The sequence below is a fragment of the Amblyomma maculatum genome, chromosome 1 (assembly GCF_055883805.1).
Source record: "Amblyomma maculatum isolate TAMU_Amacu chromosome 1, ASM5588380v1, whole genome shotgun sequence".
Classification (NCBI taxonomy): Eukaryota; Metazoa; Arthropoda; class Arachnida; order Ixodida; family Ixodidae; genus Amblyomma; species Amblyomma maculatum.
The window spans coordinates 185,384,764-185,398,714 of NC_139344.1; the positions used below are offsets into that span (position 1 = coordinate 185,384,764).

The 13,951-nt window shown below is 50.5% G+C and overlaps 1 protein-coding gene across 4 annotated transcripts in view; it reads right to left on the reverse strand.

The window, feature by feature from the left end:
- Positions 1-13,951, reverse strand: part of CadN (neural cadherin) — a 219,695-nt gene that overhangs the window by 75,665 nt on the left and 130,079 nt on the right. The gene's annotated exons all lie outside the window — the stretch shown is intronic.

A 13,951-nucleotide genomic window follows, 5' to 3' on the forward strand; every position in this document is an offset into this window, starting at 1 on the left:
TCTCAAGGATAGGTAACATGCAGTGTACAAATACCTAAGTGGAAGATTAAACAGCCGTCGACAAGGACAAGACTAAAGTGGTGGACGCTTTTATTATACGAAGGGTGCGCTTTTCACGGGAGTATATGTGCACTGTTTCCAGAAAGAAGCTGTACAGGAATCTTGTTGATAGAATGTTGCCAATGCATATCACTCGAGATACTGTGTGTGCGCCAATAATGACGTTTTGAAAAGAGTTAAAATGATGCCCGTTCGACCCTCTGTCAAATGATTATTTCTTCATCTTCATAGTGGCACGCTCCCCATCAAACCTTGGCTCCAGGATAAAGGGATTTTTGTTCCTTGGACGGTAAACTGTCTTCTTTGTCGGAAGCCAGAAACGGCCGATCATATTTTTCTCAACTGTTGGGATGCCCTTTTTCAATGGGACATCCTAAAACTCACTTTAAAGGAAGAACTGCCCATAACGCCATATGGTATCCGTTTCCTGCCCGTGAATGACGATAGGAGCGTGCCATACCACACGTTTATGGCCTGGAGTTTACATGCCATGATGAAAACGCGTATGGCTGTGCACCACGCTGATGTTGACATTCGATCTGTAAGAGTGAACTTTATTGAGTGTGTTACATATGTTCGTCGAGATGTTTTCAAGGCTCAAAAAGACACCATCATGGAGTTCTGTGTTAGTCGATGAGTTGGCTACTCTCAAGGGCTTTTAGTAATGTAACAGCCAAAGTGTGTGTGTGTGTGTGTGTGTGTGTGTGTGTGTGTGTGTGTGTGTGTGTGTGTGTGTGTGTGTGTGTGTGTGTGTGTGTGTGTGTGTGTGTGTGTGTGTGTGTGTGTGTGTGTGTGTGTGTGTGTGTGTGTGTGTGTGTGTGTGTGTGTGTGTTTTTTTCTTTTTTTTTCTTTTGCTGTAGAGTTGATTCGGCAACAAAGAAAAAAAGTCAACACAGCTCAGTTGGAAAAGCACCGGACGCGAAAAGCGAAATTCGGAGGTCGTGGGTTCGGATCCCACCGGACACGTGTTTTCTTTCATTTCCGCCACAGTGATAAAAAGCATATCCTATGCTTTCTTTGTGTTAGAGCCTGTCAGCCCCCATCTTATCACAAAAAAAACTAAGGCCTTTGTTTGCAGCTGTAACTTGAGTCGGCGCGTTTAACGACACCATTCAGCCGGAGTAATGCGAACATGGAAAGAAACTATACTCCCGAGAAAAGGAAGACTCAACCGTTCTGCTAATGTGACAGTAGCAGCGAGGGCGAAAATGGGAGGTGAAATGAGAAGTTACCGAACTTGTTGAATACAATCGCCGTCAGCATTGTCTAGTGCAGCCTCGCTAAGAAGGAGTCGTGTAAGATGGATGAATGCCAGCGACAGAAAGTTGCCACGAAGGGCTTAGCGCCGGCTGCCACTGGCGACAACAAGACATGCAGGGCCGGGAAAAGTGGCAAACGAATCGACAGCCCCGCCATGACGGTCGATAGCTGTCTCTGCGCCGACGGAAGAATGCGTTTGCGCTCAAGGCGCCAAAACTTTGGGCCCACAGCAGGGCCAGGTGTGCCGCTACTTCCCCAAAGACACCTCTAGAACTGAGCAGGTGCACAAGGAGGGGGGAGAGACTGTTGTGGGCATCGATCACAGCTGATCAATCGGGTGGGACAACGTGTGCCAGCAACAGCGAAGCGCGGTTGACGTCGCCTGCAGCAGTACAGGGAAATGAGCGGCTCGGATCGATGGAGAGAACGCGACAGAAAATTAACACGGCATCCAACAAAAGAAGCCCCTTCATTGTGCGCCTCGGAAACTGGTCCATTTTTCAATTCGCACTTCTGGCGATCATCACCCGGGAGTAACAAGGAGGCGCCGCCGCACATTGTCTCGCCGGCTGCAAACAACGGCCGCTGGTCAATAATAAAAGACGCCGCCAAAAGAGGCCCGCTCAAATTACGTCCCGCCGGAGAAGAAAGTAGAACGTCATCGGTGCAACGAGAAAAGAAACCCGAGCGCGTCGTGAAGAACGCAGGAGGCGACTAGGGCTGAAATTGCCGCACGAGTCGCAGCCGAGAAACGACAGAGGAGGGCCACCATCGGAAAAGTGCGTTCCGGTCAGCGCAGCCACAGCGCGGCACGCAATCGAATTGCCCCGGGCAAAACAGAAAGCGGCGTGGCAAAAGGGTGACAACAATGCGCGCCGTCGGGACAAGCAAAACACACACCAGTCGGATCGATGGCCGCCGACAGCGGGTCTCTGGGCGCACGAGTAGAGCACATCCCCTCACGGTTTGGCCGGCTCAAGCCAAGGTCGTAGATAAAGGACTTGTGCGCCTTCCCACGGGCGTCTGCCTATAATTTACTGAGAATCCACCGGGTTTCAGGACTCGGCGAAGGCTCCGACCAGGATTTGGTGCGCTCTATGAATGAACTGCAGCTTGGGGCTCACCAGGCAGCAGTGACGGCACTACGCACGTGGTACACAGCGGGCACACCGAACCCGCGAGAAGCCCACAAATCAATCCGGCACGCATCCTGTCCATCTGTCCAGGACGGCGCCACCCGCCGCAGCCTTTCTGCGGCCATTAGGTGCACTCCTCCATTTCGAATTCGATAGGGCCCGAATACCAAATTGGATTTCCCCATGGTCTCTCCCCGGGCTCACCTTCCCTGTCATTTGTAAGCCTCTTCGGGCGGAACAAAAGAGTTTCTTTTTTCTGCTCCTCCCATTAGGCTGTCCTCCTCCTCGGCGCCAGAAATGGAGCGCACGAAAGCTGCGCCACGACACGCACAGAGCGCCCTCGCTCCGATTGCCAAACTGTGGCGAGGCTGCTTCGGGAAGACGGCACGCCCCGAGAGATCGGCGTCGCGCATCGGGACACGTTTCCCAAATTGCGCTTATACTTGAACGTCACCGGGAAGGCACGGCACAACGATGCCTGTAACAGCCAGAAGCGATGAAAACGTGGCGCTTATACACAGCAGAGGGCATCCACGTTTCACCCGTTGTTTATGCGGAACAACTTGCGCCAACGGGTTTTTCGAAAAAGCAAGGCTCCCCAAATGCTACGAAGCCAGGGAAGGGGGCATGAAAAAGTGTGTCAAATGCGAGAAAAAGCTGACAATAGTGGAACCGTTTTTCAATCGCGTTGACGACCAAATTATGTGACTAATATGTTTTTAACTCTGCGATCTCAAGTGCCCCACGCGATCGCTAATCGCACCGTTACCATCAGGAGAGACAAACAAACTGGGACCAAAAAGAGTTGAATAAAGCGACCAACCCATTCGCTCGCCGCGAGGCCTTTCATGATTATAGGCTGCACACCACGAGTGTGACGCTGGGCGACGAATGAATATCGCATTTGCGTAATGATCCAGCTCACGAGAAAGAGCTCCGAAAAGAACCATCTTCGGCTTGGCGGGCTGCGGCGATAACATCTCGCGTCTTCATAGCGACATACGCGCGACAAATAAAAATAAAAAGAAGAACGAAATGGCCCAGGACGGATGGGCAAGCTCGAGAGGCCTCGTCACTGCGAAGCTGCCATGGCTCTTGGGCGGCAGGCGAGACGAGCCACAAGCAAGTGTCCGCACAACGCTCCGAAAACAATGATACAATACGTGGACACAAGAAGAAGCGAATGGAGTTCGTCGCCAGAGATCTGGACATTGGTGTGGCCGCATCTCCCTTAATTTGCGTAGAAGCGAGGAAGTGCAGACGCAATATACCGTCGCGTTGAAATAAAAACTCGGAGCATGAATCCAAGTTGCCCACTGAGACATGTTGGTCGGGGAACAAGGAAACCGGATCGCCGACTGGACGCGTCTTGCTAAAAGCAATGCAAATAAGACTAGCAGCAATTTTCGACACGCGGCGGTAGCAGACCGTGCGTGGTGCACGTTGGGCGATAAGTATTGCAAAAAAAGAAAAAAAAAAGTATCAGACAGCCCTTGAGAGAGCAGGAAAAAGAAAAAAAAAAACATCTTTATGACTCCGAACGCGGTTCGGAAGTGCGCAGAGAGGTTTCCCGTCGCTATTTTAGACCACTCGGCCATCTCCGCAACCTCTGAATGCGAACCAACCTGCTTTGAAAGTCATTCGTCAACTTTCATCCCTGTGCGATAACAAAAAGCACGCGGCCAATTGCAACGCCTGTTGGGATCGAAGCCTCAATTGATATGCCATCAAATCGGAAAATATTCCAAATGTCAAAAACAAATTGCCGATTACGTTACTTCTTAATGGGAAATTTGAGCGCAGCTCATCAGCTGTTTCACTTTTTCGATAGATTGAGGCAAAGATTTGGAGCAAGGCATGCATGTACAATTAGAGAACTTTATTTTTTCACACATTTCCCTTCCAGAAACACTCCACTAACAGTTCTTGACCGCCATGAAGAAAGCTATGTGGTCGGAGAAATGAAGAGAGCAATTAAGATATCGGGAGGTTGCGGGAAGCAGCGCGTGGGCCCATAGGAACGTTGCGCGGCGAAGATTTGGTTTTGGTTTTGTGGGGTTGAACGTCCCAAAGCGACTCAGGCTGAGAGACGCCGTAGTGGAGGACTCCGGGTTGCGCGGCGAAGAGATAGTAGCAGCATGTCAGTCGCTACTATCTCTATCTCTCTGTTGCGCGGCGAATAGATAGTAGCGACTGACATGCTGCTGACGCCGTTAGCGAGTATATAGTCAAAGTGGCTCTGCGTGTCTGCTTTGGATGCACGCTAGTGATGCAGAACTATCGATAAATTGACTCTCGATAGTAGTTTTGAAACTATCGATAGTGTAAAAAAAATTATCGATAAACTATCGAAAGTGCAATCGATAGTAGTATCGATAGTGTAGTAGACAGTACTAGCGATTGCACACTATCGATAATAGCGTCAATTTTATGCAGTTTTTGGCCAGTGATATTGCCAAAACATTTGCTATAACCTACTATCAACAGTACTCATTTCGTGCAATTAAGATCAAGTTTAGGCGAATTAAATAAATAATTTATTTTCGGAATCAAAGTGCCGGATTATGTCCATCAATAAATTGATGCTCAAAAGTAACCTGTTAAACCCTACCAACAAGTTCAGTGCTTGATGCTTTTATTCTTAAATCACAAAATGCAAATATAAATTTGAAGCAGCGTAGTTCCGCACACTTGTTACATCTTCCTCTCGGCTATGAATGAACAGTTCAACAGTTGTCGTTTGTCAGCCAAGCATTCTGGTGAAGGAACACAGGCATGTCAACTTTCTTGCCCTTCAGCCTGCTTCTCCTTTCTGAAATTATCTGTTCAGCCGCTGAGAATACGCGCTCTGCTGGTACCGACGTTGCTGGAACGCACAAGCACCTCCAGGCCACTTCAGAGAGTGGCGTTGTGGAGCATTGCAAAGACCTCCAGAATTCTAAAGGGTTGCTCGTCCTTTCCCGTGAATGTAACTCGAGGTACTGGCGAACCATTCGCTCTGCGTCGGAGGTCGCGGTTGAGGGCTCCTCTTGCCGTCTCTCAAGGAACCGCACAATTCGGCATCCTGCCGCAGCTTTGTTTGGAACCGTCTGCTGTCTATATGATTCAACTGCAGGATCAGCCGGGCTTTCAGACAATCGCCGGCTTATTTCACCAATCAAACAAGGGCTCGCTCTTTTAATCGTGGGTCCAGCAGCGTTCATAATGTCCATTCTTTTATGCAAGGAGGAGATGCACTCTCGAAGAACTTCTTTGCCAACTTCGGTTTTTAGCACAGGCGCGCTGCCCTGGCTGCGGAGCTGGTTACGAGGGACGACGGCGACGCGAAACGCTGGAACGGGCGCCAAAGAGCTGCGCTCTAAAAAAAAAAATAAATAAAAAAAAAAGGCGGAAGGCAGCTCGACGCCTGTGTCCAACAGGGCCAACACAAGCCGTGTGCGGCAAGCGCAGCAACGAGTGGCGGAGATGACTCTACGGAGAGTGTTCGAAGAGCGGTGTGGCCTAACAGTATAAGGAATGCCTCAAAATGGTTTTACTTGAGAGGGCTTTTCATATCGGTTGTAGAGCACTTATGAGAGAAAAAAAGAAAGTCGCCATTTGCAAACTTGTTACTATGAAGAGATAATTTTCAAGGGGCCGGGACAGCACATGCCACCGCCACTATAACAGAACAGGACATATCTCAGGGTGGTCACAACACAAGGTTAACCCCCCTCGCCATGGAAAAAGAAAGAACTGACAGGAAAGTGAAAGACGGAGGATAGGAAAAAGCCACTGCCGCTTTCCTTAGATGCGCAAACACTCGGCGTCGGCTCAACCGCTAGAACCCCGCCTTTTTTTCCCGCACACGGCAATGCCACGCAAGCTCTGGGTTCGTGGTGGCGCTCACCAAAATCTGCTTGCTCGCCTCGAGAAGAGGACACAAAATGGTCAACAAAACACACGCGAGGCGAGGATGGCATAGAGGGGGCGGAAATCTGGCGTCCCACGGTGCTCAGGTGCGGGGTCGACGGACAGGCGTCGTCCGGAAATTGTTCCTCGCCCAAGCAGACTGTGAGAAACGAGGCCACGCTGCAATGGAAATAAGCGATGTGAAAATGCGCATTTTTCAGCCTCCTATTTTGCCGGACATGACGAGTGCTGGGGACGTCAATTGCCCGATTTATTTTCGCGCCGGAAACTGGGCCAAACAGCACGGATGCGAGCGTGACCGCGCGGAGTTGTGCTCAAGGAAACGGCCGCGACAAACGGTTTTTTCACGCGCGGGGCGCCGTCCATCAAGCGACAAAACCACTCCGCAGCACGAGCGCAAGTAGAAAGAATAACCAGCGCTTAGGACCCGTAACGTGCGTTTGCTGGCCACGGGTTGAAACTCACAAACGAAAAATAGCAGAGCCGGGAGACTTGACGACGAAAAAGAAAGACAAAATTAAGCCGAGGCGGCAGCAGCGGCAATATCGATTCATACGGCGCACGGGGAAATACCCGCGCAGTGGAGACTTCTATGTTGAGCGAGAAAGAGGCACTCTCCGGCTCGAAAGCAGCTCAGAGAGCGTGGCATCCGCTCGCAATGACCGCTGCTAATGAGCAACACTCGCAGCTGGCGCTGCTAGCGACCCCCGGCCAAGTCGTTAAGAGCCTGCATTATACGGGCGAATAGGCAAACAGAGCCCTCCTCTTCCCGAGGGGTCCTTGGCAGCGGCCCCGCGTATGCGAGATCACGCGCACCGCTTCATCACAGGCCAGGGCTCGTGACCCGCCCACGTTAGGAACAAATGCTTCCTGCGCGAAAATGCGCTGCAATCCGCTAAAGGTACACGCGCACAGAGGCGGGAAAATGAACAACGGGGGCGAAGCCCTCTCAAAGATCAACCTTACCTTTGGGAACAACTTCTCCCGCCACTCTTTTTTTTTTTCTCTCTCTCTCACCGAAACTTATTCGGCAGTTCCAAAAAGGCGCATGGACTGTCAGAACGGCACCGAGAACATGCAAACGTAAAAATGCACCAAACGGGACAAGTTTCGAGGTCGCACCAATGTCGAACTGTGTGGGAGCTGAAAGCGCAGTCGGGCGATGAACGATTCCAGGACGGACAAGTGCGGACAAACAAAACGTGCTGCAAATGACCGTAACAACACAACCAACGTAACCGAGAGCGAACGTTAGCGCTTGCACCGACTACTGCGTCTAGGAAATCACTCCAACACCGCGTTTAGCAGAATCACTTCGGGACAGAATGCGACACCCTGCCGGCGAGTTTCCCAATAGAGCGCCTCCTTGCAGCACCGTGGAAGTGCCCGACATTTCGTACTTTTGATTATCCTCAACTCACCCGTTTGGCTATAGTGTTGAACTGTGCACTTTTTTTTCGCTTGGGCAAAAAAAAAAGGTGGACTTGGCCTCAGAAATGTCGCTGTGATCCCGGTAACGTCAAAGATTGATTGGAACGCAAAGTCTTCAACACATTCATCCAGGTTAATAGACATTGACAAAAAAAAAAAAAAAAAAAAAAAAAAAAAAAAAAAAAAAGACCTTGCGCGAGTGGTATTTTATCAAAATAGCCCATTGCTCGCTTCATCAACCAAATTTTCACCACTAAAGTGAAAGGCACACTTGAGCTTCAGGGGCCTCAAGGAAATGTTGTGAGAGTTCGCTCAGCCAAAATGAACATCCAACGGTGCCTCTTAATTTTTAATTATCATCAACCTATGTAAACAGACTGCATTCAAAAGAATTGCATGCCATTTACTGAACAATATTTAGGCATATATTGTGCGCTGTGTACTTTTCACAAAACGGCTACCGTGAACGCAATGCTGATAATCAAGACAGAAAACGGTCGGCCCATCCGATAGCTATCTGCACTGCTCCCTGCACCGCTCCGAAGCGATGCCGAATAGATGCAAGTTCCGCTAAATGCGCCAGTTTCGGAGCAGCACTGTCGGCCGAAGTGGTCCAGGAAGCGGCCTGTTCATGCTTCCCGAGACGACGTTTGCTGCACTGAAACTTGCACTGTGCTCAAATTCCTTCAACTGAAATTCATATGCTTTAGGTACCACGACTTTAGGGCGGGGCAATTCAGGCGAGTTTGTTCGCCTCAAATTTAATACTGGCCCGGAAAAAAAGTTTCATCGGCTACGCCAAAGCAGATATGTCAAGTTCGCGCTTCCCGGCATTCCCGCAGCCAAATTAAGCGATGCGCACTGCCGCCTTGAACTATGGGGCAAGATACAAAAAGACATCTGCGCGAAGCCTTTGCATATGCGCTGAAACAATCGCCGAAGGAAACAGGGCACTAGAACACCAGCCGCGCACTTTCTCCAAGACATGAAGGGGAGAAAGAAGAGCCCTGTCAAAAAGAAAACAACTGCAGAGCCGCGATGGCCCAAGAATTGCCGCGAGGAAACCAATCGAGCACGGGTGCGGTCACCTCGCTCAACGGGCGGCAGTGCGCGAAATCACCCCGATATTGCCACACCGAGGAGAGGACCACATTTCGCCACAGGTCTAGGATAGACCCCATATGTCTTGGCCGACTTTCGAGCTCAAGATGATGTCCGTTCTCTCAATTTCAACGCTGCGGCCCTCTCCGATACTTCTGGGGACTGCTTCCGGACAACCGGATGGTTCAAGTGAGACTCCGTGGATAGCCAACCATCCCGTACACGAGGCCAGACCTTCCATTTTGTTTTCAGAGAAGACAAAAACCTAGTTCTGGCCTTAATTCCTACCGGCGAAGAGAAGTAAACCTTTTTTTTTCCTCCGCTTTCCCATGGTACACTCCTGAAAAAAGCTACTGTTCCAAACCCTTACAGGGCGCACACCTCGAACCGACCGCAATCACTGGGAATGCACTGACAAAAGGGCGCAGCTTTTACAAGTGGCCGATGAAAGTGGGCCATGCAAATCGCTTCTTACTTGACCAATGCGACGACACACAACCGAGTCTGGTGAAACATTGGAGGCCGCGCCCAAGCATTATTCAGATTGGGAAAGCCGCCAGAAGGGCGCACCAGGAGGCGCTACTCGGAGCGGCAAAGCGAATGCCACCGCTCCCCCGGTCAATCGAAAATGCATAAGGAGAGCGCCAAGCGCGACTCCCAATTTTGTTACTTCTCCCTCCCGAATTCGCGCGCGCAAAAGAAGCCGCATTAAAAATACACGAAACAAAATGGCGTTACACCAGTGACACGAGAGGGGAAGAACCTCGGAAGGCACCGAGGCGCGAGACAGCAATGGTGCAACCTGCCTAAAGAGATTACGGAGCGCAGAATGAGCGCCGCAAACGAGCCTCCGCACAGCATTAAAACAACATGACCGGGCTGATTGGCGCGCGCGCCGGGTCCCGTGGGCGACTGCGCGCGCCGCGGAGGGACCACCGGAACGAACGGACGCCACAACCACCGCACGGAAGACAAGGCACGCGGGAAAGACTGGCGCCATGCCGGGGGGCTTCTCCGACACCAGACACCAAGATCCAGCACCCAAATGACGCTAGGTCATTTAAGGAAAGGCGACTTCGCGCATGTTTGAAAAAAAAAAAAAAAAAAAAGAACAAAAGAAAGAAAGGACCAAGTGCCGCAACAAGCACGGGCTCAAGGAGCGGCTTCGCCTCTCTATCCTTGTTTTAAAATACGGAATTCAGCGGGGTTGGAGGCTGAACAGAGCCTTAGAAAGCACAGCCGACCGGCCCGCAGCTCGAACGGGACTACCCGAGGGATAAACACGGCTACCACCAAGCGAACCTCGTCGTGGGAGTAGCTGACGCTGCCCCGGTTAAAGAAATAAATGTGCGACATATTTTCCCCACCACAGTCTGTGCAGTGAAAAGCGCTCCTGCAAGACGCTGTGGCCTCGCCATCGCCACACGCTCAGTTGCGGGTAGCAATGGCGCAGAGGCCACGATGAGCGGTCGACCACTCACTCTGCCCCCGAGCCATAAGCCGGCCTTTTCCGATACTACGGCGGGAGCACCACAGAGAGAGAGAAAGAGAGAGACAGAGAGAATAAAAACGCAATAAACGCGCAAGTTCAGAAGCTTGTACGAAAGGAAACACAGAAGAAGCCGCTTGCCCGTGACACTAGAATCACTCAATTCCAGCATGTCATTTTTCGCTTCCTCTGGGAGACATATCTAGCCGAGAAGTCGAGCGAAAGACGTGTGAAAAGAACGACAACGAGATATACGAAATAAAGCGCGCGACGCAGCAGCCCGTTGCAGCGCCGGCCGCGAATAAAGAGCGCCAAGTTCTGCCAGCTACAGAAAATTACACGGGACAAAGTGGAGAAAGCTAAGAGCTGCGGGGGGAGGATTTTGCAGACAACATCCATTTGAGCGGATGATGAATGTGTCCATAACGAGGCGACTGAGGAACCGGCGCCCCCATTTTTATACGCCGCGATATTAAAAGCCAGACAGCTGAGCGCGAAAAAAAAAAAAACATGTACGCAAGCACAAAGCGTTCGCCCAGCGGCAAGCGTATCTGCAACAGGCAAAGTCGCTGTTTACTATCCAAATGAACGCGCGACGAGGGAGAAAATAAAATAAGCTCACCCGCCATAAATCACGCACGAGAGAAAACGGCGGACACACAACAGCGGCCGGAATTTCTGCCGTCATCAATATTTCCTCGGATCCTTGCAGGCTGCAGAGACGCGGAAGAGGAGTCAATTCTTATCTGCGACCAAACGAAGGAGGGACTTCTCGGTACGCGATTAAGTGCGATCACCCCGTTCGCAATAACTTCGCCAGCGAGCAGAAGAAAAAAATAAAGAAATAAAAGATCAAACTGAGCCAGCGCGGAAGGGTGCTGGCGTTCCACACGGCGGAGGCGCAAACGTGGGCCGCAGCCACGGGGCTAAAAGACGAGAAATCAGCGACAGCTGAGGTGGATACGAGTGCTCCCACTCTCCCGGGAAGGCAGATGGGCGTTACTGGCAGAGATTTTTCTAGCGCTAATTTGACGAGAGGGTCAGAGGCACCCGCGCGGCTCTATCCTTCTCTCGCGCCAGACCAGCGCTACGAAAATCTATCCGTAAAAGTAGTGGTGCAATCGAACGCAGGTCTCTTGCAGCAGTTTTTGCAGCAGAAATCCCATGTTCAGCAGCGCTAAAAACCCCGTTTTGTAGTAGACGCCCTTGCTTCTGTAGGAGGTAAAGGTGTTCCAAAACATAATTTATATTCGGAATGAGAGATAGAGAGAGAGAGAGAGAGAGAGAGAGAGAGAGAGAGAGAGAGAGAGAGAGAGAGAGTTCATAATTTTTGCTTTGAACGTAGCATATTGACATTCTTATTCTGATTTCTGGAATTAAATAAGAAAACGTACGAAATCTACATCCGAGTTCCTCTTTGGTTTGGTTTATGGGGTTCAACATACCAAAGCGACCCATGCTATGAGAGACGCTGTAGTGGAGGGCTCAAGAAATTTCGGCCACCTGGTGTTTTTTTACCGCACAGCACACGGGCAACTTGCTTTTTGCCTCCATCGAAAAGCGGCAGTCAAGGCCGCTATTCGATCCTGCATCCTGGGGCACAGTAGTCGAACGCCCTAACCACTGCACCACCACCACGGCGGGGCCAAGTTCCTCTTTACAGCGCTCTTAAAACGCTAACGGTGAAAAGTAACGATATGCAACAAATCCGCACAACATGCAATAATGACATTTTTGACACCTAAGCCCCCAGGTAGTATTTCTTGCCTTCCTTCAATTATTCTGAAAGAGTAACGAAGTGGTGCCTCGTTACCGAAGAAGAAACGCACCGAGAGAACTCGGGGGCGAGTAGCGGCATCATCCCTTACACATTCCTTAGCGGGAGGAATTCCGCTAAAATGCCGCTTACTCGGAGAGGTGTAGCGTGTTTTTTGCGCTCGTGTCCCACATCTCATCTGATCAAGGAATTTACGAGTGCGGTGTAAAATTTACTGCAAGCGCGGAAGCAGCCCTATCGCAGCCATGACGCAAAATAACCTAACGCGCGAACACAAAGCTATGTTGCACGATCTGCCCCTCCCATCCGGCCTAAAGAAGAAAAATGTGCAGCGGTGGCCAAACATGCATGGGCCAATGGTCGAAGCAACGACTTGGCCGCCAACGAATTTCTCGCACACCAGTCCATCTTGGACCGCGAGTTCTGGGGAACGTCCGCGATATTCGCATGCTTCTTCAGAACCCCGAGTGAACGCGCAACCCAGGTCGAACAACAGATACTGTTTACAAACCACTCAAGATTTCCATCCTTTCCATGTTCATATACTTTCATTCGAAACTTTAAAGCGTCGCCTACAGTTTCGCTCTGGCCAAAGCTTTTCAAAGACGTCTTGGAACAGGTGTGACGCAACCGGCGCACCAGTTAATTCCTGCACTGTGAAAGAAAACAGTGTTCGGAGTAATTAAGTTCTTTCTTTCTACTCGGATACAAAACGTGCACCCTTAAGGACGACAGCAGCAACCATCACGAAGGACGCAGGAGCGAGTGAAAAAGATGTACAGTCAGGAACAAAACTTTGCGGGACGTGAGTTCGTTGGAAAAAATTTCCCTGCAACTGGGCAAAAATAGTGAAATGAAATGTGCTGAATCACGAGGGGACATGCACGACCCATTCGGAGAAAAGTATCACAAGAAAAACCAGCGAGGCAACAAATAAATAAATGCTTTTTCAAAAATCCGCATCCAAAAAACTTTTGTCCCTGACTGCACAGGAAGAAGGGTACGAGACGCAGTCCTGCCGAGAATTTTGGCACAGGCTGTAACGAATAGTGAAGAAAAAAGAAAAAGAGTGGCTAAAAAAAAGCCAGCGAGAGTCATTTACAACATAAAACAAAGTAAAGAATCATGCCATAAAAAAAGTGCCAAAAAGTCACCGTTGGCTACACCGCCAAACGGAACGCTCTCCTGCTTGTGGTTATTTCCAGGAGGCCTGAAACGGCAAGGCTCACGAAGGAGAAGCGGAAGGATCGAGGTCACCCCTTTTAAAAAAAGAAAAATTGCTCCTCAAATGGTGACGTCAACCGAGACGCCGCAGTTGTGTCCCAGGTTAAAAAAAAAAAAAAACGGAAAGAACACAAAAGCGGGAAGAGCAAGCGGAACTTCCCGGGACTGGATTGGACGGGGACAAAGCACAATACCGGATGCCTGGAGCGGAAAACGCCCCAAACATCTTTTCAATCGCTTCCAAAAAGGGCAACCAAAATTAAAAAGACGGCACCCTTCGTTCCGCATCTCGCAGTAGCGCCGCAAACAGCCAGACCCAAGACGAGCAAAAACTAGGTGCGCGAAAAACGCATTACGCGGGAAAACAAACGCCGCGCTGCAGGAGAGACCCGCGGGAACGCGCCTGGGAAACCCTGCCTTCATAATTGCCACTCCATTTTTGTCGGACGCGAGCCTCTTCGGGGACGCGCATCACGCCAAAGCACGAGAAAACGATCGGTGACCGAGCGAACGTCGCTCCACCTGACCCCCGAAAAGCGGTGGCGCCGGAACGACTTTTGG